General features: G+C 34.9%; 1 protein-coding gene across 2 annotated transcripts in view; it reads left to right on the top strand.

Annotated features, from left to right (window-relative positions):
* Window positions 1-26,137, top strand: part of Lingo2 (leucine rich repeat and Ig domain containing 2) — a 486,815-nt gene that overhangs the window by 204,038 nt on the left and 256,640 nt on the right. Inside the window, exon 1 of one of the 2 annotated variants that reach the window (XM_051187525.1) lies at window positions 15,062-15,777. The exons of the other annotated variant lie outside the window; for it this stretch is intronic. The gene's annotated coding sequence lies outside the window, so the exon portion shown is untranslated. Of the gene's footprint in view, window positions 1-15,061; window positions 15,778-26,137 lie in introns of those variants that run through there. 2 annotated transcript variants of the gene reach the window in all.

Below are 26,137 nucleotides of genomic sequence, written 5' to 3'. Positions count from 1 at the left end.
GTTACAGGAGGGTGCCTTGTCTTACTGAAACTTGATATGCCATCCTTTGTTGATATCCATGGAAGGCCTGCCTTTTTCTGAACAGAAAAAGAGGAGAGCAGATGGCGGCTGATGGGATAGGTGAGAAAGGTGAACTGGGCAGAGAGAAAAGAGGAGATAATGTGGCCGGGATGTAAAAAAACAAACAAATAAAAAATCCGTCAAGCCTTTCAAGTTCTATTTCTCAAATGTTTAGAAGAAAGCCATGAGATTTTGCATGACTTGTAAGCTTAGAGGCAATTTTTCTTTCTGAAAGCACTCCTAAAGGAAAGGTTTTCCTAGCTCAGGATTATGTTACTATATGTTTGAACATAGAAGCAATATTAAGCTATAAAACTAGGATATGAAAGGGAAGATTGTTTTCTAAAACACTTCTAATAATAGTTTACCCCATGTAGTGGGACATGGAGTCTCCCAACAGTTCAGAGAAAACATTTGGGCACCCTCTGTATGCAATACATCTGTCCTCTACCCAGTGCATTGTTTCACATTCCAAGGTTTTCTGAAATATAATCCTGAAAGTTTAGTAAAGCAGTTAATATAGCATCCAGAACTTAAATACTTTCTGATGAAATTTATTTGCCCTCCAAATATTCCTCAAATCCCTTACCTATGTACAACAATATAGAGACAGAATAAATAATAACCATCTCTTGCTTTTCATCAAGTAGTTTATTTCTCCAAAAATAGACAGACACACAAACTAAAATACGTCATGATGTATGAAAAACTCATTTCTGAAAAATATGTAAGACCATTAGTGAAATATTTTTCCATACATTGTATAGTTGGACTTTCTTGTTGGCTACAAGCCCCCAATTAATGACAGAGAGACTTATTAATTATGAAAGTTGTCTTTTAGTTTAGACTTTTTCACAACTAGTTTGTATAATTTACATCAATCTGATCCTATTAATCTAGACTTTACCACATGGTTTTTACATCTCTCTCATTCTGTACATCTGACTTCCTCTTGCTGGCATCTCTAACAAGCCTAGATTTATCCTGAGGTCTTCTCTCTCTCCAGAAGTCCAGCCTATTCTCTCCTGTCTAGCTCTTGACCATTCAGCTTTTTAAATAAACCAATGAGAAGGTGCCTTGACAAAGATACATCTTCATGGTGTACAAAAGAATATCCCGTGACAAGACTGTTAAACACACAGGGTTTGTAAAAAGATTTTAAAATAACAGAGGTATGTTGACCACCTATCTAAAGAGTGGGAAAATGTTTAATGGATGATAAAAATACATGATATCACAATAGTCTCATTACAATGTCTGACTGTCTCAATGTATTGCGAAAATGAGCATCACATAGAAAGAATGGATACTTGACTTGAATAGGATGAAATAGAAGTTTTGACACATAGGTAGTGGCTGGGGTTAAAGCCTTTGTATGTATGGTAAAAGTAAAATAGAAAGTAATACCATTAATACAACTTACACTTTCTAGCAGAGGGTAGAGTAGAGGACTGAAAGATGTGTGTAGAGAGGGAAAAAACAAAGGATTTCAAACCCATTGCTACAGAAATTATATATAATAGTCCACTGAATCACCACAGCCAAAAATATTTCTTGTCTACCAATGGCTCTCCTGTCAACTGCTAACTAAATTGATGTTGTTCTGTGGCAGTAGATATACTCCTAAATCTCCAACTTTTAACATGTTTAGGAATAATTTTAAAATACTTCATACCAAAAAAAAATGAAATTTTTGACTAGCTTGTTTCCATCACACTCATGGGTACAGATGCACTGAGGCACACAACAAACTCTGAGTGTGTGCTTGAAATTTAACCTCAGATTCTCTGTTTGAAATTTATGCTTCAATTAAGATGGGGGCAGCTGCTACCTACTTTATTTTCCCTTTGGGACTTTTATCTCTCAGGATTTATCCTTCTTTTCATCATTTTATCATTGCATCAATCACTGTGTTTTATTCCTTGGGAGTCTGGTATACATGGCAGGCACATTTTTATGGCCAGAAAGCAAACCTACCCTATTTAGAATGTACTGCTTACTTAAACCTAATTAAGTAATTCTGCTGAAACTATTGCATCCTTTCTACCACAATGAACATTTGGTGAAAACAATAGGGAACACATGAAGACTGTGCAAGTCACCAGGAAGGAAGAATAATGAAAATGCACAGCACAGAAAGGTCACTGTCAGTCCGTACTTCCGGTATGCAATCCTCAGTGAGCCAGGGCACATTAACACCTCTGGCAGCCAAACTTCATACCTTGTAACATCACCTTCACTCCAGTTACTTAATTGGAAATTACCACAGCTGAAAATCTCCTCCCAAGTATACCAGAGTCAGGGTATTTATGTGTCTATTTTTAGGTGTATTCTCTGATAGTTCTGGTAAAATCTAGTAGATTTACTGAGTATATAGTTAGGAAAACATTGATATTATTCTTTGAAATACAGATTCTTAAGGCTGAAAGCCTATAACAATCTTCCTTAATACCAAATCCCTGGGACACATATATTCCATTAGATTTGTCCATGACTGACTGACCAAAAGAATGTTCAAAGCCTGTTTTGTGTTGTTTCATTTTGTTGTTGTTGTTTTTGGTTTTTTGTTTTGTTGTTGTTGTTTTGTGTTGTTATTTTTTTGTTTTGTTTTTGCAGTAGACAGCAAACCTCTCCCTTGTTGGTTAGTAGTATAACTTCCCAGTTATATCTAGAAGCAAATGAAATGGTAAAGGAGTGTGTTTAGTGTTATAAATGCTTTGTTAGTGTTTGTTCTTGTTCTTATTTTGTTTTGTAGTCATCATTATTATCATTCACTTTTATGTTCTGGGCTCTTTGAAGAAAATCTTTGTACTAGTTTTGTAAATCACTTTTATGTTTATAGCTTTGAGGGAGTATTCTGTTTAACAACCTATTATTATTCATATTATAATCATATTTCTGGGATTTGTAGTATCAGTTTTTTTTTACAAATAAGGATTGTAAGAATGATTTTTCTTAACAAATTAGTGTTTAGAGTCAATAAAACATTCACACTGTCTAAGTGAAATGTTAACACAACCATACAGTAACAACACAGCATATGGGCCTGTTCCATAATTCTCTAATCCAGAAATACAGGTCTAACATATGTATATAGAGATGCCAATTGGGAGTCTTTATCTCAGTAACACCAGATCTATAAATATGACTCTAACTGTGATTCTTCTTAATTGTTATTAATTTGAAATAAAATGTCTGAATTTAAACTGTATTAATCATGATCAAATGATATTTTAAAAGTAGCTTACATGATTAATTTCATGTGTCAACTAAGACAGTATTAGGAGAACAATGCAGATAAGTCCAAGATAATTGCTCGAGTAGCTGACCAGAGCATTGTGGACTCTTGGTAGTGTGCAGCTCCACTCTTCTTAATGGACACATCTATATTACTAAGGACATAATTCAGGAGAGTGTAGATCAGACAGTGGTATTGGGAGGTGAAGAATTACTTAACTAAAACTTAATCCCTGGACTTTTTAGGGTTGGAAAATTTGTGTCTGTGACAAACCAAGACTATACAGTCACTCATCTTCCTTTGGAAGCTTGCTGTTCCCTCCATGAGGGAAGAAGAAAAAGATATTGGTGAGGAAATGTTAATGCTTGTGAAAAGGTGGGGGGGGGGATTGAATGGATTAAAAACTAAGCAGCCACACCAGGGGCTCACAATCTGACAAAATATGTGCAAGAGGTTTTGGACTGAGAGGTAGAGAATCACTGAGTGAGAAAATTGAACATTTCATTAGAAAGGATTTATTCATTGAGGTTTAACAAGAAATTGTCATATGGCTGCTGAAAATCTGTATGAAGTCTCTTCTACAGAAATACAGAAAGGACAATAACCAGACTGAATAAATCATGTCTCTTTCCATTGAATATAACATGGTAATGAAATAATAATGCTAAACATCAAAAATTAAATATTAGCTCTGTGTGAATCTATATTTGCCCTGCAATGTAGACATTATGATAGCCCTTATTGGGATGAAGAAGCTGCAAAATAGAATAATACATTACCAAGGCACACAATTAACACATCGGGATTTTTCTTCAAAAATCTGATCTTTATAAAAATCCTATGAGATTTTTGTATCATTTTGGTTTTCAGGTATTAAACTAACAGTACAGTCTCTTTTCCAATAATGGTTTGTTTTGTTTGTTTGTTTGAGACAGGGTTTCTCTGTGCAGTTTTGGAGCTTGCCCTGGAACTCACTCTGTAGACCAGGCTGATCTCAGATTCATACAGATCCACCTATCTCTGGCTCCTGAGTGCTTTGATTAAAGGCATGTACCATCACTATTCAGCTGCAGTTTATTTTTTAACATTATTTATGTGATAAATTTATATAATGCTGTATAACTTGCTGCTTCTGCCTGTGTCATATTTGCATCTCCCTCTGTGTGTGTGTGTGTGTGTGTGTGTGTGAGAGAGAGAGAGAGAGAGAGAGAGAGAGAGAGAGAGAGAGAGAGAGAGACAGAGAGCTGTGTATGCTGTGTGTCTGTGTGTGTATGCATTGCTTTGAATGTGAAGGTGTTCAGGGAATAGACTTCTACTGCTTCTTTTGTGGCGAGGGCCATTATTACTAGGAATGTAATGCACAATGACTTTCAACAAATGTTCCTGATGGTACTGTAAACAGTCATTTATGCTTGTGTTGTGAATTTCCAAGATGCATTTTCTCTTCTGCTACTGTTGTTAATGTACCTCTTTCATTCTCTCTTTTCTCTCTTTTCTTCCATCTTTTCCTCCCTTCCACTGGTAGAGCTTCTCATCCTTCATCTACATCCCCACCTGTAAACATAGCAACATGTTTTGCTTTGAACTTCCTGTGTTTAAATCTAAGCCAGCCACCATCACATACAATAGTATATCCATCTTTGAGATATGAAAGCTGTCTCTGAACTTAAGATTTTCTTTTATATTAAAGAAAAGTCAAGACAATGCTTTCTACTCACTCTACTTTTGACTACAGAGAGACAATCATTTTAAGTAGTGTGCATAATTCAGTTTTCTTTCCAGGAGAAATTCCCTTGAGAGGGAAGTTCCACTTCCATAATCATTTTTGATTCTTTGTTTTTTAGAGATAAGGTCTGGTGATATAGTTCAAACTAGCCTTAAATTTACTGTGAACATAGGGTGGCATTGAACTTGCAGCAATCCTTCTACTTCAGTTTCAAGGCTTTCACCATCTTAATAATGGAATTCAATATTCAGGCTGTATTGAATGTGTCCAGGTGAAGCAAACACCCCAACAAAACCAGTTGTGTCAGTTGCATCATGAGCACCATCAAGACATTTAAATGAACATTGCTGCATAGACTCTAGGTCAGCTTCAGTCTATTTTCCTTACAGATGGACACAAGACAAGTTTTACCTTAAATGTTAACTTTATTTTTAAGGACTTTATGATGCCAGTTTGAATGCACGTGTAATTTTATAATAAGGCATTACTAAATAAGGATAGAAAGCAATAGCTAAACAGATTCAGGAAAGGTGTGTTACTGGTTTGGAACTTACATAAAATCTTTGTTACCTTTGGTTGTCCACACAAACAGCAAAGAAACTGTAGGCTATTTTGGTAAGAGTATATTTAGACTGGGGTAGAAAAGAACCCACCTGGTTTAGGAGAGATAAGCTTGATCCATTCGATTGTATTGGAGCATTTTCAAAGCGGGTACAGAACAAAATAAAGTATTTGGAACAAAGATTTTGGAGGTCAAGATTTGTCAGGGTAGAGATTCTGGATGGGACTTCTGAATCTGTTTGCTGGAGAACAATTGAAATGTTTGATTATCAGGAAAAATGCATGTGTTTCAGGAAATCAAATCAAGCAAGCTTAGATTTTGCAAATTATTCATATTGTAATTTACTCAACAAATAGATAAAAAGGGATCAGTCATTGACAAAGTTATGCTGTATTTAAGCTGAAAGTCTAAATGGAGTTTGGGAGTTGGGAGATGATAGAGTCAAGAGAGGCAACCTGGAGACACTTTAATACATCTATTTCCATTACTTCAGGTCTGTTGATCATCCATTCAAAGCCCACATTAAACATCACTGTCATACCCTGAAGGATAAAGTGTTTAATCTCAATGCAGTATAGCAAGTTTATATGATCAAATATTTTCTCTCTTGGGGCTCATAATTGCCTTGCATCTTTTTAATTTTTGTGTCTATTGCTACACAATGTTTGTCATCCCTTGGTGTGATATGAAGTTCTTAATTACTCTTCTTTTCCCACTAAAGCAACATCTACTACATCTCTTTCTCTAACTAGAAAGTCAGTCCTCTAAGCAGAGAGAAGTTCCTGCTTTTCCAGAGCATTTATATCTCAGATCTGGCACATATAAATGAACATATGCCTTTTCTTCTCAGATATATAAAGATTAACTCATAATTCTTCATCAATTTTGATGACTAGAAATTAAATGCTAATCTCCCTTGCTGTCTTAACTTAATTGAAATACCTTTTTGGGGTGAGAGAAAAGAACAGTGGGGTCTAGAAAGTCAAGTAAAAATATTGTAGGCTGAAAAATATGTAAATGATCAACACTGGGAACAAAATCCCATCTCCTGTACTGAAAACACTGCAAAAGGTATCAATGAGACTTAAGATGTGATGGCATAAATTACAGAACTTATAAGAGCAATTAAATTTATTCAAAAACAACTGATAGAAACTTTTACATTTTGATTGCCTTCACTGACTCCATGTGACTGAAACTAAGCTAGACTTTAAAGATCAGTTCTATTTATTTAATATATTCAACTTTAATTTAACACATCCAATATCATATATTTGTCCCCTCTAGACAGCTCGTTGAAAACCCTAAATAATAAAACCCTGCAATGTGAATTATATCTCTGAACAATGTTGCTGTCATCACTCCAAGACTCAAGTAAAGTATACCTAAGATTTTACCGTTCTTCCATGCCAGCTGTCCTAACTTGGCAATTAAAATAAGAAAGTATAATGAATACTACTACAGGTGTCACAAAAGCAATCTGTACTGATAACTGAACACATTCAGTCAGTTTCTGGAAGTTTTATTACAAATAAAATCACACCAATGGAGGTGCCCACCCCCCAGCACACACACACACACACACACACACACACACACATACACACACACACACACCCCTACACATTGTAATGAGTCTGCAATATGAATATATAAGAGCAATATACAGTTAAAAAATAAGTTTCACAGTTATGCAGTTGCAAACTTAAGAATAGAAAAAGGCAGGAAGAATTTCCTAACCTAGAATTCTGATAACTGATTTATAGAGATCTTCCTTCACTTATAGTGGGCATAGAGACCAAGAAATTACAAGTTGAAAGCATTAAGTACTTTTATTATTAAGGTATTTCATGTATCCATCCTATTCAACATCAAAGCTCAGCAACAGTACACTATAGAGTATTGGGTCTTTCGTCTTGTGGTCACCTGGCTAACTTGTATCTGCATACCACATAATTCTTGGGCCAGCTCAATAGTTTAATGGATAAAGGTGCTTCCCTCCAAGAATTGTGTCCTAAGTTCAATTCCCAGGATCCTCATAGTAGGAGACAACCAGCTTCCATAATTTGTTCTTTATGTTACAGACACATGTGAGTATACAAACAAACACACTAAATAAATAAATGCTAAAGAATTCTGAGAGTCGTTTTTATTCTATTAAATTCATGTTGCTTTATTCATCATTGAAAAAGTGAAATTTTGTCAATTTAAACATCAGAAGTTGAGACTGAGTGACTCCCTGCTTCCTAATAGTTTCCTATCTTAATCCTGAATATCTCCAGGATGGAGCTATTAAGATTCTGATGTGCAAATATGATATCATATAAGTAAAGGGAACATAGTTATCATAGGACAGTGTGCAAGCTAACTTTGAATGCTTTTTATTTCAAAAATAGCATTTACTTCCAGATGTGAAGGTACAACAAAATAATAGCATGCCTCTCTAGCAGGAAAGAAGTGCTTTTTCTCCATCTGATCTTTCATCAAACAAAATTCTTAATCAGGATTTGAAAAACTTCCACCATTTACTATCCAGAAAAAGGCAGTAAATTACAGTTTGATTTAGTTTGTCCCAAATTCTGATCATTCTCCCATGAGTGATAGTTATCTGTCTCCTGTGAGATATGACCTATAGCTCGTCCTTGTAAATATGATTTGTTTAATACTAAATGACTTGTATCTTAGAAATACCCATTTCAAACCATGGATTTTAATTAATCAGAAACTAATTGCATTGAATATCATTCTAGATGTCAAGTGTAATCATATTCTACCCTGGTGAGTCTGTGTCTGGCCTGCTTTCTTAAATTTAATCAGAACACTGATTTGTATGGGACTTGAGATTGAACACTGAAGTCTTCCTAAAGGTTGTATTATAAAAATCAATAAAAAATTCAGCTTGCGTTGACTACATGCATGTTGCTCCCTTTTTATAAACAGTTACAGATTCAAGAAGGCATTTTGCATTCAGAAATCCAAAAACCATGGTGTGAGTATCTCAGAGACATGCTAGCCACAAAGGAGAGCTACTTATTTCCAGATTATATCAGATGAACGTAACTTTTGTTGTGTGCACCTAGGATGCCATAATTCAGTTAGAAACCAAAATTATTTAGACCTCATTTCCTCTATACTAGCTGCTATGTGAAGTTATTTTCCCTTCCTCACTAGAACTTATGTATCTTAAAGTCAAGCACTGACTTTATCTCACTCTTAATTAAGTACCTGGATAATGGTGACATCACTAATTGTGTGTGAATAAAAACATGCTTAATGGTATATAGCAATCCCTTGGATTGTATATTGATAAATCAATTAATTGCTTGATAAGATAAAGAATATGCAAATAGGACTCATAATAGTAGAAATGCTTTGTCAATGGGTCATTGAATAGTTAAAGGACTTATTTTCTTCATATTTTAAGAACTGAACATTCAGGTTTGAACATTATATTAAAACACTGAAAGAACTAATTTCCTAGCAAAACTGCATGCTTTATTAATTTGTATAGTTCTCTTCCTGCTGGCAGGTCATGGCCTTTGTAGTGTGTTTTGGTATGTGGCAATATCAGCTTGTGTTGTACATATAACTGCTTTTACTTTGTCTTTTGTTGGGTCATACTATCTGTGCTCAGAAGAAATTAAAATAAATAGAAGAGCTCATTTTCAGAGTTTGCAGTTTGGTTCAGGAGCTTGTGCATTTGAATGCAATTCATTAAAAAGGACCCTTGAACATAGCTATACTAAAGATCACATTGTTTTTATTTAATTCTCGTAATGCAATGAGTGTGTAGGTGGTATGCCTATTGTTACATAAGGGAATAAGCATAAGTTTTTGAAATTATTACCTGAAGCAGATTAGAGAAGGATCAAGGATCATTTGGTGGTGGATGAGAAACTACTAGAGGAACGAGGAACTTAGACATCTTGCAGCTATAAGACAGAAAAGTCACTGCAGAAACCTGGGCTCTGGGATGACCTATTGAAATTCCTCATCTTGCCAAAGATAAATAAAAAAAAACTCAGTCCTTTCAGAATTATATATATATATATGTATATATATGTATACATATATATATACATATATATATATATGTATGTATGTATGTAAGTATGTATCAAGAAAATGGGTAGCACACAACATGCATTTACTACTAGAGATATACTACTAGAGATTTACTATTAGAGATATAACTGACTCAATGGCATTACCATGTATCCAAGTCATCTTGATGTCATATTTTCAAATGTTTTCCATCTATCTGGAACACTAAAGAAAAGCACAGAGGTGTTGTCAAAACAGCAATGGATTTGAATGTGGCCATATATAAAATATTCATGAAAGATGACCTCCAGATGATCCAATGACTCCATCAGTTGTTTCCTGTGCTTATTTCTAAGAACTTAAATTAATGACCTGTTGACATTTTGGGGTCCCTTTCTTTTCTTTGATTTTTAACTTTTTGATACAGGGTTTCTTTGTGTAGCTTTGCACTATGTTCTGGCACTTACTCTGTAGATTTGACTGACCTTGTACTCACAGAAATCTGCCTGCCTCTGCCACTCGTGTGCTAGGACTAAAGATGTGTGACACCACTGCCTGGCTGGTGTCCTATTTTGTTTTTTAAACAGAATGTGTTTTATTTCTTTTATTGCTGGGGTCTCTCTCTCTCTCTTTCTCTTTCTTTCTTTCTTTCTTTCTTTCTCTCTCTCTCTCTCTCTCGCTCTCTCTCTCTCTCTCTATATATATATATATATATATATTTCTCTTTTACCTTGTATTTGTTCTAACTCTAACAGCATAAATCACATTTTTAAATATATTGAGGTCTCTTGTTAGAATAAAGTGTTAGAATAAAGGGTATTTGTTGGCATTGACTTATATGTATTGATGTTTGGAATATGTAGGCATGATAAGAAATATTTTCTCATGAATAAATTAGTATTTTCTATACATTACTTTTACATTATCTTCAAATGCCCATTCTTTGTTATTTATCCATGTCTTCAGATTATTTAAATTTTTATTTAAATTTTTATTTTCACTCCACTAAATTTTCCTAAAAAAAAAAAAAACCAATGGTAGAATTTTCTATTTTTATAACACCGTGTGCTGCTTCTCCAGGTTTGGTATATTTGTTTCATAGTATTAATATAATATATTGTTTGAGGGCAGAAATGATATTGAACCATAGAAAAAGGCTCGATTATATAACTGAGGAGTAAGTCAGTAGAGGGACACCATAAGAAATGTGAATATCTGAAACCTAAGATTTTATCTAATCCAATGCATTCAGCATTTTTTTTTGAGGAGATCTTCCAGAGAACTGAAGTTTTGAGGAGCAAAGAGGGCTCTGAGAAGTTTTGAAGAGCAAAAAATATAAATAAAAGGACCAAAACCAGCAGAAAAAGCTTAGCTGTTACATGACATTGATTACACTGTATAAATATATGTCACTGTTGTTGGTTTAATACAAAGCTAAATGGTCAATAGCTAGGCAGGAGGTATAGGAAGGACTTCTGGATAGAGGGTGCTTTGGGAAGAAGAAAGGAGGACTCACCAACTGGATACAGAGGTAGCAGGACATGTAGGAGAAGTAAAACCTCAAGCCCTTTGCCAGCATATGGACTAATAGAAATGGGTTAATTTAAGGTGTAAGAGGTAGTTAGAAATAGCCTAAGCTAAGGCCCATCAATAAGAAGTCTCAATTTTGTGATGTTTATATTTCTCCTTTTGCTTAGGTATTGTGTTTATATAGCTCAGTTAGAAATGTAGTGTATAACTTAGTACAGATTATAGATAATTACCTATGATAGTCAAAGCTTAGAGTTAAGTTAGTTAGGTTTTTCAAGATACACAGAGATGTATTTGAGATAGATAAGCATTCTTCAAACCTTTCAAAGACCTACAGAATATGGCATTTAAAATGGCTTAGGGTTTTTCTTGACAGTGAGACATAATTGCTCTTGGCAATACCACCTGCACCAGAAAGGAAGATGGACATTAAAGACACTCGTTATGGAGTTTGCCTCCAATATGGCAAGACTAGCCATTTGGACAAGATACCCCTCTTGTCTGGACTGTTTGACTTTGTGATGTATAAACTGGACATGCAGGACCCACAGGAAAGTGACTCCTGATTCAAGATGGACATTGCTACAGAGTTGCTGCTTCATGGAAGAGTCTGCGAGACAGTATGCAGGACACAGAGAAAAGTGACTGACAAACTGCCAATACAAGAAGACAGTTTAAAATTTCCTGCTTTACTGGAGAGTCTGTCAAACACACTACGGCCTATGGGCTGAAGATGAAAGATTACAGAAGAACATCGGGTGACTGAAAAGGCAAGATGTCTCTGTCATTTCTAGAGCTTATATATTATCCTTTTGTGGTCTTTGAAGGATTTGAAGACAGATAGTTATGGTTATAGTTTTCATTAGTTAGCATTAAAGATAAGTTACTTAGACTTTAGACACACAAAGATAAAATAGATGATGAAATATTTTCTCCAAATCTTGCTAAATGTTAATGGACTAAATAGTGTTAACTGTGATTCTTATTTAATGACTGTTATGTGATATATTTTGCTATGTTAAGGTTAAAACCCTTCTTTTTATTTAGACAGAAAAGAGGAGATGATGGGAGATGTCATTCTGTATATGTTTCTCATACTGGTTAATAAATAAAGCACTGTTGGCCAATAGGAAAGGAAGATAGGAGGGGCTAGGAGACAAGGAGGAAGAGGAAGTAGGAAGGAGGGGAAAAGATGGAGAGTCTGGAGAGAGCTGTATGCTGCAGCCAGCTCCCGGTAAGAAGACCACATGAAAATACATAGAGTAACACAAATGGGTTAATACTTAAGACAGAGCTAGCCGATAAGAAAGTAGTAACTAGCCAACAGTATAATATCTAATACAGAGTCTCTGTGTATTATTTGGGGCTGGTGCGGTGGCGGGACAAAACTGGCGGCGGGAGGAAAAACCCATCCTCCTTACACTGCACTTGCCTGGTAGTTAGGAAACCCTACATTCAATCCTACTAGCCCCCATTCTAACATATATATCCTTCATGAATATTACATATACATACAAACACACATGTGCACACACATACATCTATACATAATACACACATATATTTTTATATATACATACATATATATGTACATACATACAAACATTCACACACACACACCACACATCTATATATACATACAGAGATCTTCTGTTATCACTATCTTTTCTGCTTTTCAAAATGTTCTCCCTAGCTCAAGGCTTGCCAAACACATCCTATACTATTGGCCAGGGTTTGAATCTAAAGGAAAATGGTGGTCTTTTTTTTGTTCATAGGTCTCAAGTTAGGGATCTAACCACTGTGGAGTATACACTTGCTAAGAAAATTTGTTTTAACTTTGATACCATATGAACCTCAATATCTCATGAGAAGACCCCTGGACACTCTACACATGTGTTCTCTGGTAAAGAATGTCAGAAACCTTTCACTGAGGTACAACTTCAGCTAAAGTATTAAATCTCAGTTTGTTGTTTGCAATGCCTTCCATTGTATAAGAGAACATGCAAGTTCTATGCTCTCTTCCAAGGGTTCATATGGTATTACCTTGTACCGTCCTTTGGTAATTTGCTCCTTAGCTGTTTTAGGTCATTCCTGAGCTTTTGGAACTATCAGGGTCTTAGGAATCAAGGTACCAATGGGACGCTATTCTTTAGTGAAAACTACAAGAGAGGTTTGTGACTTTCCTTTTTTTCTTCAAGTGTTATTAACTTTATCAAAAAAAAAAAAAAAACTATGCTTGTCGCTTTCCTGAAATTGAACTCTTAGAGCTATTTAAATGGTACAAGGAAATGCCTCGTTTGTTGAACTCAAGAACTGGATAGTGTCAACGGGTATGAAAAAATTAGATTTTTTTCAAGAATAAAGGGAATATGTAGCATGTTTATGTGACTGAAACAGACCAATTATATTGGGTTTTCAAGATAATTTTGTTTTTACAAAAATTATAAAAACAAAATCATTTCATTAATGCACTGAATGAAAAAGAAAATGATGGAAAATATTTATTAGAGATATCTCTAAAAGAAGATGACAGGAGGGTTTCATATTGAGAAAGCCATGTGAAGATATAGAGACTGAGGAACTGTTGGTGATCAGTGCTTTAAGGGAGAGTACAAGATGTGTGAGACAATGGAATGAATAGACACTTCATAATACCATGATTGATATTTTTAAGTTTATGCTAAGTACAAAGAAAGGCCCTGAGATACTTTCAGAATGGGAGGGACATATTATGGACTTCCAAATGACAAGATTCTTCTTGTTGCTATGTGGAGTTTGCAACAGTGGGGAAGCAGAGACACAGTTACACTACTAAAATGGATCCTAGCAGAGGTGAGGGCATTTCCTGCCAATGCTTTGGTAGTAAATGCCATGTCTGTGACATACATAGAGGGAAGAAGAAGCATATGAAACGTTCGTGCTGCCATCACCCCTTGCTAGGTAAAGCAGCAAGTGCACACTATCCATTTTGTGACTTACTTGTTTACAGAATTTGAGCTTTCTTCACTAGGTATCTTCTGGAGGTATCTTCTGGACATTAAGTACATATAATGAGTGTATTTGCCACTAAAGAGTGAAAAAGTCCTTTGAGGTTGTGCTAACTGGCTTTAAGTTAATTTATTTTTCAGAAAAGTATCAGTTATAAAAGCACATATATAAAGCTAAACAAACAGTGGAACAGCATGAATAATTATTTTTTCCTATACATTTAACATTAATTAACTTCAAACTCCCACATTTTTGTTTGTGTTTTGTTTAATTATTTCCTAAAATTACAGAGCAAAGCAGAAAGACCCTGGATCTAGAGGGCTCTTTTGTTAGCTTGCAAAAACATCACAATCTTACATTAATATGTTCCTTTAATTTAATGAAAGAATTTTTAGAGCTAAATACGTAAGATACTAGCAGACACATGACCTTTCTTCTACTTACCACATATGAACTCTGAAAAACTAGTTTGACTCTCTAAGTATCAGGCTATTTGCTGGTAAAGCCTGAATTATAGAAATACATTGTGGCTGGTGGTGGTAATGAACGCCTTCTTTTTTTTTTTTTTTTTGACTAATTTAAAGTTGGTTTTATTTATTTTTTTACATGTGACATCCTACATGATTATTGTATCTTTTTTTTAATGTAACAAAGTACAATTAAATGAAAACAAACATTTATACACAATATTTGGGAATTTGGACGCCTTTAATCATAGTACTCAGAAGCAGGTCAATCTCTGTGAATTTGAGGCCAGCTTGGCCTACATAGTGAGTTTCAGGCCAGTTAGAGCAATGTAAAGAGACCATATCTCAGAAAAACAAAACAACAAACAAACAAATAAAATAAGAAAGAAAAAAGGTATATGGTGAATTTGGTAATTAAGGAGGCTGTGTCTATAAACTAAGCATGATATTTGGCACACTATAAGCTTTCGCTAGATATTAGACATTAATCTTAGTAGTATAATGGTTAATTATTACTTTCCCAACAAGAACAAATTTGATTCAGGAAGAACTAACTGGTTGGCAGAGGCTTTGAAAAATATTCGTGATCTGAAGCTCATGTACCAGCTGCTAATTTGCTTGTTTATTTCATTTGATTTCCCTGAGCTGCACATAAGGGGAGTGGGTGGCAGAGCTTAATTTATTTGTCCCTTTTTTGAGAATGTGGGTTTTTGGCTCTCACACTATTTTGAGGCATGCCCTGGTGGTGGCACTGGCGATGTGCACACTTTGGGAAGGTGGGAGGACTGTGTACCTCTCCTAGTGGCTCCGGAAGCGTTCTTTCCCCAAGTGATCATCCTAGGTGCTACATGGTTGGTGCTACCAGCCATAGGCCTCTCCTCCTACAGAGCTGGAAACAACATGAAAAGAGCCATGACTCATGGGCTACAACTTTCTCAGCTGCTTGATACCAGCACTGATAGGCTCAGCTCCCATGTTTGCATCACCCTTCGGGATGCCTGAAGGGGAAAGGGCTCTCTAGCTTTCAAATAAAGTGCTTTCTGAGGATCACTGACATACTGGGAGATACTGTGGAGAGGGTGGGACGCAGATGCTGTTCCTTTGCTGGAGTCCACGGAAGGATGAACTGAGGTGGTAGGAGGGTATCTACAGATACTTAGAGGTATGACATTTGCAGTGTTTTTAAATCTTTCTTTACAAACTGTCAAAGAATCCCTGCTTTGCTGCCTTGATCTCACACACTGATCATTACACAGTTCTGTTAGCGATTACCTCAATGCTCTCTTTTGCTGGCTATGGCCTCCCTGCCTACTGTGGACTGTGTGCCTTGTGAGGGCAAGTCTTTTTATTTACAGCTTTGTGTCTTCAGTTCTGAGATCACCATCTAGTAGACAATGATGCTTAAGTAGCAATTGTTAACTATAAGAATGCACTGCTTGTTAAATGGATGGATGAATGGATAAATGGATGAATGGCTATACTCATGAAATGAGAAAAAAGATGATAACCCAGCACAAAGGATTGTTGGGGAAATACAAATACTTTCTGATAACATAAGGACATTTGACACAGGGAATTAACCCCAAAGTAATTTGAAGAAGATTTTAAATAAAGGAAGAAAATGTCCTCAAAGATAAAAATGGGCATCTTTGACCATGTTATATGAACATGCTATTTAAATGAAAATTCAGACATTTAGTTTATGTAAAGACAGTTATTGAATCTACAGAAAATTTACATAGCAAAACTATTAATCATCGATGAGAATAATGATTGTTTATCCAAACACTTCCTGTAAAAGTGTTTATTAAATGTTTATTAAATGTACTGGATGCAATGAGCTGACAGACGAATTGAAGTAGATCTCAGTCACTGAGAAGCAGATGGGTAAACAAGTAGTTGTTGCAATAGAAAAACAGAGGTCTGATCTTAGAACTATAGAAACAAAATCCGGACATTTTAAACTATGCTCAGAAAAAAATCTGATAAAGGAAAAAAGTTGCATATTAACTTGATCTTGAAAACAAGAGGTTGTGTTTGTGCAGAAGAGTGGTGGGCAGAATGAGCAGAATGCCTTCTGGGAAATGTAGTACTTCAGTATTTTACAGCAATCACAGTGAGTATATGAGATCAGAAAAACAGGGGGAAGGGGAACTATGGTTACAAAAAACTGATTCCGCCATGTAGAGGATGTATACACGAAGGATGTAATAATCAGTGCTGATTGCTGTTTCGCTGATTACAGTATATTGCTGAGTGAGCACCACAATATCTCTGCAATCTTTATTGTTGTTCTACTACAATACATGGGGAAGTATGTGCTCAGCTGTGCACTCCTAACTTCCCATGTCTGTATTTATATTGCCAAAGGCAAATAATTAAAGTAAGATAAGTAATTTAATTTTATGTATGTGTATTAATTGTATATATAAAAATTTAAAAATAAAAAAATGCCTAGAAAAATATAAACATGGTCTAGGTAAATGCTCAAATGGACTTGTTAGCAATGTGGGGGAGAGAATATTACCTTCCTGACTCCTACCCATGAACTTCCTGATGAAGCCTATCTCCATAAATGCAGGAACACATTGATGTCTATTATTTTATTCACAAGGCATATAACCACTCTGTTAGAATTGCCTTTTGTTACTGTGAGCTAAGGTATCTACTTGAAGTATCCACTATAATGTTTGGTTCTGGGCACAGTGTCTTACTCTAGCCCTAGCTGATCTCAAATTTGACAATAGTCTGGTTGTCTCCTGCTAAATGTAAAGAGATATGTGTGTGAAGACTATATGTGTGTGCCCATAACACTCAGCTTGCAACCTATTTTAAATTTTATTTATTATTAGATATATAAACAACTAATTAGTTACCATTTTCTGAAAACTGGTTTACCAAAAATATCCAGTGTGTAGAGGAATTCATTTAGAAAACCATGAACTCATCTTCAAAGGCTTCCTGATTTTATTTTTGATATTTATTTGATATATTTTGGATGTCTATTTACAAAAAAACTATATTTATGTATGTACACAAATAACACTGACATTGACATAGTAGACCCTTATGCTGTAAGAAATTAGTTTAAGTAGTTTTATTTAACAATATTAATTCACTTAATCTTCACCTGTATGTATGGGTAACTTTTAAAGTCTCCATTTTATAGGTGAATAGCTCAATACCAAAGGAACTTAACAACAATCGTGTTCTGGTCATGAAACAGGAAATGCTGAAGTCAGTGTTTGAACACATATACACTAGCTCTGTGTTCCATACTCTTAGATCTTAAACAGTATGCTATGCTTCATGCCATGTAAGAGGACTTGGGAGTCCTCGGTGAGAGAATAAGTCAAAGAGATCAAGTCTAGGAACACAGACACAGAAGATAATCCTGTTTATGAGAGCATGGATGGTTATCTACATCTGTGCCTTAAACAATGATAGTATTATATTTTTCAAATGTACTTTAAATAGTCTTCATAGCCTGAAAATTGGCATAAACAAAAGCCATGGGATGGAAGACACAAAGTGGGTTGAAGAACAGTGTATGTGAGCTGTGAAGCATAAACAGAATTCTTAATTGATCGAAATAATAAAACCCATGAGTCAGACAGAGAGGAAAATGCTGAGATACCAGAGAGAAGAAAGAACAAGCCATAGTCACCTTTACTGCCCTATTGTCTCAGAGGATAAGAGAAGAAATTCCTGTTTCTTCCCACATATGTCCTCTCTCTGCCCAGCCATCTCACTTTCTGTCTGTGCCAAGCCATCCCCCTTGCTGTTGGTACATGCAGATCTCCAGACCTCAATGGATATCTAGTAGTAAATTCCATCCTCTGATCTTCAGACAGTTTATTTGTACAAGCATGATATCACAACATATCCCCCTTTTTGTCTAAAAGTGGAAAGGTAATACCTAACATAAGAAAAACTATATACAACATGTATAAGTACACCAACAATGTCTAGTCAGTTAGTATTTGACAAATTCTGAGAAAATACTCCATTATCTGTTCTTTCAAAATGAGTTCAAAGTCTTGTACCTAATTTACTTTCTGTTCTAGTATGCATTGTATTATCAAATTATCTTTTAATGTCTTTCAGACCTATTACACTTAACAAATCTTTAGAGAGTTTCATTACTGAGTCAGGTAAACAAGGAAAACTTTAACTATACTATCTAGTCTTCAGCTCCCTCAGAGACCAGGGAAGAAAAGAAGAAAAGGGGGAATGATGTGGCCTGATGCTCTTGTACACTATAAAGATGTGTCACTTGGATTGGCTTAATAAAACACTGTCTAGTAGCCAGGCAGAAATTATAGGCAGAACTACCAGTCTAGTAGAATTCTGGGAAGAGGAAGGCAGAGAGTGAGTTGCTAGCCAGATGCAGAGGAAGCAATATGAATAAGCCTTACTGAGAAAAGCCATGTGGCTAAACAAAAATATTGTATTGTAAGAGTTTGTTAGTAAATAGCCTGAGCAATAGACCAAAGAGTTTAGGTCAGTTTATATGCTGTGAATATATGTTTCTCTTATTAGTTTATAAATAAAGATATTTCATTCAATGTACATGCAGGATTTAGTCAGGTAGAAAATCTAACATGGACAGAGAAAGGTAGTAAGTGGAGTCAAGGAGACGTCATGTAGTTGCTGAGGAGGCAAGAGGTCCTGGCATCACCAGTAAGTCAAGACTATGTACAGATACACTGATTAATACAAATGGGTTAATAATTAAGATAGAACTAGGCAATAAGAAGTTTGAGGCAGTAGGCCAAACAGTTATAGTTTCCCAAAGGCATTTCAGAATAAGTTTCATGTATTATGTTCCTCCATTCTCTGATGTCTCCACATGTGTTTTTTAAAAGAAAGAATGTTCCCTAACACAAATATAGTCCACTCATTAAATTTCATCAAACCTTATTTTTCTGAGAGAGGGTTTCTCTGTACTGCTTTGGAGCCAGTCATGGAACTAGCTCTGTAGACCAGGCTGGCCTCGAAGTCAAAAAGATCAGCCTGTCTCTGCCTCCCAAGTGCTGGGTTTAAGGACATGCACCACCAACATCTAGCCATCAAACCTTTTACCAACTATGTAATCCATAATGATTTTTTTTTCAATTGCCTCTCTCATATTATATATCAAACAGATGTCAAATCTAGTCTCAAAATTTATTTCTTTTACTGTTTAGAACTTTGATTGGTGGACCCAGAATGTACTCCCATTGTGTCCTAGCCCCAAAAGCAGGTGCTTTTGCCTGGCACTTTCTGTTTCCCAGCTGGCAGAGGATGGTTTAGAGAATGGCAGACAATAATTGGGAAATAGGAGGTTTTGATCATTTATGTTGTTTAAACAAATCAACTAAAGAGAATGTTTTAGAAGTGGTTCCAGGCTTGAATAAAAACTTATGCTAGCTTCCAACATTCTATTTACCTTTATAAATCTATATTAAAATTTAAAATACTTCCCTTTAGGTTTGTTTTACTTTCTCTACAACATGACGTATTTATGCATAGATACCATTGCATTCCATCAGTAGCCTTAATAAGGTTACACAGATAAATTGTACCCATTCTTACATAGCCTACCTAATTTATAGCATCATTTCAAACTATGTCCACTATTTTTCAAATTTTTATTAAGAGTCCATAGAGAAACACATGAGAATTTGCAGAGTAATAGCTGTTCAAAAATCAATCATGAGTGACTTATGTTAATATAAACTTTGTACATATCCAAATGAACCATTTGTATCCTTCTATTTTATCCCAAGAATAATTTCATAGAACTATAATCAAAACCCATGGCACATTTTGAGAATTATCCTTGCCATCAGAAACAAGTATCATCAGTTACATGATTTAAGTATTACTCACAGAAATAATATTTATTAAATGCTGTTATGTGTAAAACAATTTGTTAGTGATTTACATGTATTATATTAATTATTATTCAACAGCCCAACAAGAACATTGCTAATACTCTGTCCATTTTAGGGAATGGGAAAAATCATGTGTAAAAAGACTATACAACCCTAAAAGGAAGTCTGAATACAAGTGGATTATTTTGTTTTCTAATTTTTACATGTAATCTTAATATAAATTGATGTGTTTTATGTATAACTCAAATTGTCCTTTGGAACCTGAATGTGTTCATATTTTGATAGTTGGTAAAGAAGTGTAATTAAATACCTTATGCTCAGTCAGTAGCAAGATTGTTACTAAATTAAAAATATAATGTATGACCCTTTAACACAAAGTCCAAAGTTTTCCCATTAAATTACAACATCTTCTTGTAATAAAAACTCATATTATGACAGCTTAACATGAAAATCTCCATTGCTTAGCAAATATTAATTTTCTACATTGCAGTCTATAATTACTGCCACTGGGCAATTACATGGAGCTTTGCTTGAACAACAAGATGTCATCTAATTTTAAGGTAGATTATGTTTCTCATAGAATTACAGGAATTTACACATGTCTCCCAAGCTCATCTGTTAAGGAATAAAACATTTGAGTTTGATTTTAAAATGTGAGGTGTGAAGTTGTCATAGAGCATGGAAAGGACTGTGTGACATAATTTCCTAAGATCCAACTACATCTCAAATTTGTGAATATAAAGCTACATTTCCTTAATTGTCGGTAACAACAACTAAGAAAGAGATGCCATGAATTTAAGAGGGAGCAGGTGTAGGGAGTACATGGGAAGGATGGCGGGAGAAATATGAAGAGGCAAAATGATACAACTATATTTTAATTTAAACAATAAAAATACACAAAATAACTCAAAAACAAGAAATAAAATAACCTGACTTGTTCCTAGTATATTCTGAACTATAAGATTCCATTCATTATACATACAATAAAGTTAAGTCAATGAACTGAAATTAAAACAAAGTGCTGCTGGATTATAATTTGTTGGTAAAGGGTCATATTTTATGTGTGTATGCATTTCTATGTATATTTATTTGTACATGTGTATGTAATGGAAATGTCATGTGACTTCTTGTCACTTTATATAAGGATACTTGTATAAAAATATTTGGTGTGCTTCTATAACTCTATAAACACTAATCATTTATTTGTATGCAATGAAAGTGGACTAGAAGCCAGTGGTGGGGAGATTAGAAAGGATAGAGCAGCAAGAAGAATAACAGAAACAATGTATATATAAGTAAATTATATAATAAAGCTCACTAAAATAATTCACATAAAAAATTTGAAGATTAAAATTTGAAGTCAGGCTGAAACAAAATAAAACACAAACAAAAAGGAAACATACAACAGCTATGCCAGAGACCAGGCAGAAATTATGGTCTAGGTGGGAAAATATTTTATTGTATATTAAATAACATTTGTGCATTTAGAAGTATTAGTGTTTTACAATATCTGACAACAATAGTACTGATAATGGGTTTAGACAATAAGAATTTTACTGTTAAAGAAGCATGTTTTTCATAAAATGATGATATATTAATTAATGGATGAATGAATTTTTAAAAAGTGTTCAATAGTAGCTAAAACTTATCAGTTGTAGATATTTTTGTCTAATTCAAGAATTCATGTGTCTCTGGCTCCTACTGAAACATTAAATCCTTAAACAATCAGAACAAGATTTCTAATTGTGAGCCAAAATGGTTAGTTATGCCACAAATAAGTTATTCAACTCTACTGAGTCATCAGTACTGATGTTACTCTTCTCTATGGAACACCCCATTCTACCATAGAACTCAAGCCTTCAACCATCTACCAGAGAAAGACAAGATTCAGAAATCTATCATCATGGAAGGCAGTTGTTATTTTCATGAGACTCAGTAGAGGTGATAAATTCAAGTAACTAAGCAATTCGCATAGCTTGTACATATGAAGTTGGTTAAATTTACAAGATTCTCTAGTGAAATTGGTTTAATTTGTATTTTTATCTTAGCAATTCCTGCCTTTGGTGAGCTTATGCACCTATCACACACAGACCACAGCCAGGAAGGAAGGAAGGGATGGAGGAAGGGAGGGACAGAGGGAGAGAAGGGAGGAAAGAATGTGGGAAGGGAGGGAGGAAGGGACAGAGGGAGGGAAGGAAGGAAGGCAGAAGAAATAGCAGTAAAGCATTTTATGCTCCAAAGAAGGAACCCATTTTCGACTTTGGTTAGGACACTGACAATAAAATTAACCCAAGTGTCTTAGATAATGGATTAAAACATTTCTATAGTTTCAATTAAAAAAAAATGCTAAGATACAGTGACCATTCACCAGCAAAGCAGGTACAATCTGATATATCACAGAACATAGAAAAGCTTTAGTAAATAACACAAAGAAGCCCAAAGTGGCTTTGAACTTCCTGGGTATCCCATGCTATAAAGTTAGACTCCCCCTGATTAAGTTTCCCAAGTATTGAGAAATACTGAGCTTTCAGGCCACAGCCAATATACTCAGCACAAAAAAATCATGGATTTCTCCAAGTGTATGCTTAAGTTCTGATTATTTTGGTTTTTGAGGTAGGACTTAACTGCATGAAACTGTTTAGATTTTATTTTATTTTTTGTTTCTTTTTAAAAGCTTTTTTAAAAAATATAAATTAGGAACAATCTTATGCTATATATCAATGTCAGGTCACTGAAGCCAAGCAAGAACTCAAGCTGGGAAGGAACCTGGAAGCAGATATAGAGACCATAGAAGGGTACTGTTTATTGGCTTGTTCCTTGTTGCTTACCTAGATGGCTTTCTAATAGCACCCATGACCACCATCCCAGGGGTGGTACCACCCACAATGAGATGGACCTCCATATCGGTCACAAATCAAGAAAATGCACCATGGGACAATCTGGTTGGTTATTTTCTCAATTGAGGTTTTATCATCTAGAAGACTCTCCCTTGTATCAAACTGACATAAAACTAACTGGGACAATATCCCTTGCATTGTCCCAGTTAGTTTTATGTTAATTGAGAAATAACCAACCAGCAGACTGGGAAGGATAGTCCCAGGAGATATATTAAATGAAGAATAGATAAAATGCCTAAGATGAGAAGAATATTAAAAGAGGAACCTTGCTCTAATTATCATGGTATAGATGAGAATTGGATAAGTGTGAGGGGAAATAGGTGTCTGTAGGTGGATATGAATAGGAAGGTGTGAGAGGGTTAGGTGTGTGTGGGTAGATGTGTGTATATGTAAATGGGGGTAGGTTATGAAGGTAGGTGTATAAGGCGAGTATGTGGATAGGTGTGCAAGTAAGAGTGGAGGAGATGGTGAGTGTGCAGGTAGTTGTGAGTGGCAGTAGATGAGTATGCATGTAGGTGTGAGGAGGTGTGTGTGTGAGTATAGGTGAGTGTGTGGGTAGTTGTTTGTATGAGTTAGGCTATGTATTAGTAGATGTGTGTGGGTATAGGTGTTGGGGGTTAGGTGTATAAATGGATGAGATTGGTGAGGTTTTAATAGATTTTAGGACAGTAGCATTTTCAGTGAAGGTCTCTTACTGTTTTTATTTTTAGAAAACATTGAATAATTTAAAATCAGATGCCTTTTTCCAGTGACTTTTTGTTCTTCCATTATTTTAGTCCTCACCATTGGAGGAGGATGATAAGCTATGGTTCTCTTTACATGAGAAATGGCAATTTTCTTTGTTTTTGTGTCAACAGATTATATTTAGAAATACATTTTTAAAGGCAACATTTTCACTGCACTGAATGCAAAAGCCTTGTTTCACGGATTATTTCTAAATGAAGCTCATTACATTTCTGTTTCAGCATCTAAGAAAAAAAGATACATCACCACAATATCATGCTTATAGCACAGGGTTAAATTGCCTTCTCAAATTGGCCTCCAAGTCAAGAGAAGACAAGGAAACAACATTTACTATGAGGTTTCTAGTGACTCACTTTGGCTGTAACTATATGATTGCATTACAGGCATTAATCAACTCCATACTTATCAAAAATAAAAATTGTCAGTAATTAATTCTCTAAGGTAAGAACATGGAAGTATTAATTCTACACAAGTTCTGGAATACAGAGGAGGAAAGGTCACCAGATGATGAATGGGAGCAGCCACAATAACGGAGTAGCAAATTAAAGCCAACAGGGGAGATCAGCATTTGTCAGATAAACTAATAAAACTGTGTAGCTTATTGATGGCACTCCTTGGCTGGGCTGAGGGGGCTTGTGTAGGAGATAGGAAGGCTAGAGTGAGCCTTGGATCAGAGAAGATTGCTGAAATGTGGAGACCCAGCACAAAATGATGCTGTAAGTATAGAGTTGGGAGGTCCATCATTGTTAAATATCATCTCGCAGAAGTATTTACTGTTATTTAATTGTAAAGAAACCAAGAACAATTTTCCTAAAACCTGAGTAACAAATTTTAGTAGTCTTAATGTCCCTGAATCTCTGGGAGATCATTTTAACTGAAACTGTCTTTTAAACCATAAAGACTTATTTCTCCCTGCTCTGTTTTGAATATTTTATTTTGGTTTTCTTACATGTGCATGTGGGGGGAGCATGCACACATGTGTGTACTTGTGGGCATGCACATGTGTCATAGGAAGTGTCCAACGAGTTCTCTTCTTCCATTAGGTGGGTCCTGGGATTTTTCAGGCATTGTGACAAATGACAAATGCCTCTGTTAGCTGAGGCATCTTATAGGCCCTTGAAGAATTATTTTAAAATGTCAATGAATATGGAAGTATATATAAGTAGATTTTGTTCAAGAGGTTTTTCAAATATTTTCTTTTAGGCTTAATGTGCTTTAATTCTAATAAAAGGGAGTTTATGTTATTTTAATATTTAACACTAAAATTAATTGTATTACCAGATACCAATTCCAAGAAACTTTCAAAACTATTAATAGATTTCAATAAAATTACTGATTTTATTACAAAAACTTGTATTCAGAGCAAAAATAAAAACAACCAAAAAGGTTGAATAAGGGAGACAATTATGTTAAAGACTATATATTTGTGTATTGAAATAGAAACTCTTAGTAACTATGTTCAAAAAAATTATAATTATATGGATAGCTAAATTTAATAAAAAGAAATAATGCAGAAAATTTAATGAGATGAAGAGGTAAATTAGTAAATGACTTGATATTAACCTCTGGCTTTCACTTGCACATATACAAACACACATGGATGCTCACTCCTACAGAAACACACCCCCCCCACCCATGCCCCAAATACACACATACAAAATTCTATCTTTATAATTTATATATATATATATATATATGTGTGTGTGTGTGTGTGTGTGTGTGTGTGTGTGTGTGTGTGTGTGAATGTGTGTAGATGAGTAAATTAGACATAAATTTAAAAGTTCTTGGAATAAAAATATACAATAATACAAAAAAGGGTAAAAAGGTTTTATGTGAAATAATATTTTCACATTTCTGTGTTTCTTTAAATTTCACTACAATGAGAACATCAGGTTGTTTGATTAGAATAATCTGCTGACTTTCTACATTGCTTTCATTTGCTGAATTAAGTCAGTTCTTTATGAATGTCAATGACTTTCTTTGGTGCTGCATCCCAAAATAC

The sequence above is a fragment of the Phodopus roborovskii genome, unplaced genomic scaffold, assembly GCF_943737965.1.
Source record: "Phodopus roborovskii unplaced genomic scaffold, PHOROB, whole genome shotgun sequence".
In the NCBI taxonomy this organism is placed as follows: Eukaryota; Metazoa; Chordata; class Mammalia; order Rodentia; family Cricetidae; genus Phodopus; species Phodopus roborovskii.
The sequence above is the reverse complement of the archived record's forward strand: the minus strand, read 5'-3'. Positions and strand labels throughout refer to the sequence as shown.